Source organism: Balaenoptera musculus, chromosome 21, assembly GCF_009873245.2.
Source record: "Balaenoptera musculus isolate JJ_BM4_2016_0621 chromosome 21, mBalMus1.pri.v3, whole genome shotgun sequence".
Taxonomy (NCBI): domain Eukaryota; kingdom Metazoa; phylum Chordata; class Mammalia; order Artiodactyla; family Balaenopteridae; genus Balaenoptera; species Balaenoptera musculus.
In genome coordinates, this window is record NC_045805.1 from 25,592,943 (window position 1) to 25,596,306 (window position 3,364).

Here is a 3,364-nt window from a genome sequence, read left to right on the forward strand (position 1 = left end):
TCCTCTTTTTTTTTATGTCTCCTTGCACTTCTTTTGGAAACTTCACACAATATTTCTAGATAACCAGGGCTAGAAGTGAGGGGTAGGACAAGGTACTAAAAAATATGAGAAAGCGAGGTCCTAGGTTTCTTGTAAGATACATATGAGATGGTTATATGAGTGAAGAGTTCTTTCTATGTGAAATAAGCAGTGTTTGGAGGTAACAAAGGAATAGACAGGTAAGCCCTGGAGGTGTGCAGCTGCCAGTCTCACGTGAAGCTCTAACTGGTGGTCTTTGGTGACCCCTGGACTGACCGAGTGGCAGCTGCTGGTCATAAGCTCCACCAGGGCTGATGGTCCATGTTGGCTTTCCTCCTCAGCCATCTCCTTTCTGATTCTCCTCCTTCCCAGGACTCATCTCCTTGCAGTGACAGGATTGAGGCTCTCAAGATGCACATCTCATTTCAAAATGAATGTGATAAACAGATGTCTTTCTTTTTTAAAAAAAATTATTGAATGAAACATTCCTTAAATTCTACACTGCTTTACAGTTTTCAAAAGTTTCACACACATATAATCCCATAATAAACCCTTTTAAATCCCCTGCCCCCCTACATTGCCCCTCCCCCCCTTCCCTCTCCCCACTGGTGACCACTAGTTTGTTCTCTATATCTGGGAGTTTGCTTCTTTTTTGTTTTATTCACTTGTTTGTTGTACTTTTTAGATTCCGCATATAAGTGATATCATGCAGTATTTGTCTTTCTCTGTCTGACTTATTTCACTTAGCATAATGCCCTCCAAGTCCATCCATGTTGCTGCAAATGACAAAATTTTATTCTTTTTTATGGCCGAGTAGTATGCCATTGTATATATGTACCACATCTTCTTTATCCATTCATCTGTTCATGGGGTCCCTTTTTTGCTTGAGTGTACTTGAATGAACAAATCTTCTTCCTCCAGAGTTTGGAGGAAATGGGATGAAACATTTCAGCAGAGAAAATAAGGGGCATGGGTGGTAGCTCTCCTGGATCTCTTCCCTTTCTTGGGGGAGATCAACTTTGAAAGGATTTAAAAATATACCCTAAGTGGTCCCTGCACACCATCCTGCTGTATGGTTGAGGAGGACAGGAAAAATAAACATTGCCATAAACAAACAGAGAATAATAAATTGTAAGAAGGCAACAGAATATGTTTTTTACTTGAATGTTGAATCTTTAGTTCTGAACATGCTCCTTCTCTCCTTCCAGAAAGCTCCAAAGTATTGAAGATTTTCATTTTCTGGAATCATGAGTTAGGTACACTTCTTTTCTCTCTGAGTTCATAATTCCTGCTGGGAAAATTTGGAAAATAACTCTTCCTTTCTTATCCCCAGTAAGTGGTGACTTATCTTTGTGAGTTTATAAGTAACTAAGGCCCATTTCTGATTAGAAAGGCAGAAAGGTGGATGAACGTCAGTTTACATTTAGTTAATGAAGATGTGGGATTTCTCTAACAGAATGAAAGATTGCTGACATCTAGCACTGGGCCTGGCACACAGTAGGTGCTCATTAAAAGTCTGAGAAGGAGACTTGGGTTCTAATCCTGGATGTAAGAGTGTTTACCCTTTCTAGGCCACTGTTTCCTCATCTGTAAAATAAGAACACTAATGACTATTTAAATTGTGTCTTACTATGCTATATAGTAATAGAACTAATATAGCACTGTATTATAATAAATAACTGTTAGAGCCCCTTTGATTTTATCATGTGTGTCTTCCTTGAGGGCAGTGACCACATCTCTCTAGATAAGCACTCTGTCCCCACCGCTCAGCACTGTGCCTTTTCCTTAGCAGATGCTCAGTAAATATTTATTGAATCAATGTTGTTTGTGTTCAAAGAGAGTGTTTAACCTCTTACTGCCTCAGTTCCCTCCTCCCATTTCGTGGTCTCACGTCCACTCTTAGTAAATTGACGTACCCTGAGCTCTGTTTCCAGGAGTGTAAAAAACAAGTTTTTCTTTTGATCCTGGGACACGTTCACTCAGATTTTTAGAAAAATCATTGTATATTGATTAATGCATCCCAGGTTAGACTTCCCATCCTCACATTCACACATACACATAATTTATTTCTTCTCTCTTTCCTTACCTGATGATGCTAAAATAGTTAACAGACTACTTCCTTCTTCCCCAGGAATTCTTAACTAAGAGAACATGAAACCCTTGGGAAGAGTTGTGGCAGGGCTTGTGAAAACCATAGATGGGTTTTTTTTGTTTTGTTTTGTTTTGCCCATCGACTGCAGTGGTCCAGCCTATAGTTTTATTTTTCACACCAGTAAGTAAAGGTGACAAACAGCCACTGGCTCAAGTTTTTCCAAGAATTAAAGGACCTGGTCAGTCTTCAGGTTGCTTCGCACCTTGTCTTGCTAATCTGTCAGCTTCTTCATTGCCTATAAATCCCGAAAGTCCAGGAACATGCATCCACTGAATGTCCATGCCCTGGACAAGCCTGTCCAGTTCCACGAAGTCCTCTTTGTTGATCACCTCCTTCCCTGTGCTTGTCCTCCATCCATTCTTCTTCCAGACTTACACCCAGTTAGTGACGCCATTGATAGTAAACATGCTGTCCGTGTAGAGAACCAACTTACTGATGTTCTGAGCCTTCGCTTGTTCGATGGCTTTGCAGGTTGCATGAATCTCTGCTCTTTGGTTTGTTTGTCACCCAGGAAGTCTAATTCCTACATTTAAACGATGGCCTGGCCCCCAGTAAACACCGATTCCTGCTCGAGCCCCCCTCTGCCCATTCCTGGAGCAGCAGCCGTCCTTGTAGACGATGACAGTTTCCCCCATATAAGAAAATGTGTCTTTGCTCACTGAAGGCAGCGTGCTTTGCACACGACTCTGCGTTTTCACCTTCACCTTCATCCAAGGGCTCACGAAGTCACTTGTTTGCTTTCACTAGTGATTCTTGTACGCGTTTATTTTTCTGCCCTTCTGAACCGTCAGGGTTTGTATGAAATGTGTGTGCCTTTTTATGGAAAGTGGATTGGATTTTTTTTTTTTTTACTAGATTCTCTAAGGGTCCTTTGACCCATAAAAGGTGAAGATCCACTCTACTAAATGAGTAAGGTCTAGTCATTGAGAAAAGCCTGCAATCTCCCCTCTGTGGTTGCCTCAATGTCTTGAAAGAATGTTTCCAAGATGATAAAGAAACCCACTTTCATCTTATAATTCCACCCTGTAGCAAGACCAGCTTACAGAAGTGCCTTAAAGCTTCCATCTCTCCATCTGAGGGCCCCCCACTCCCAACCCACCCAGGCCAGGAAGCCCATGACTCATATCACTAGGCAACATCCTCTTTACATTTCCATGAGTTACCTGTCTTGCTACCTGGACACTGGACAAGTAA

At 41.6% G+C, this 3,364-nt stretch overlaps 1 pseudogene; it reads right to left on the minus strand.

Moving 5' to 3' along the window:
• Positions 1-2,248: 2,248 nt before the first annotated feature.
• Positions 2,249-3,094, minus strand: LOC118888078 (annotated as a pseudogene).
• Between the last annotated feature and the right edge of the window lie 270 nt (positions 3,095-3,364).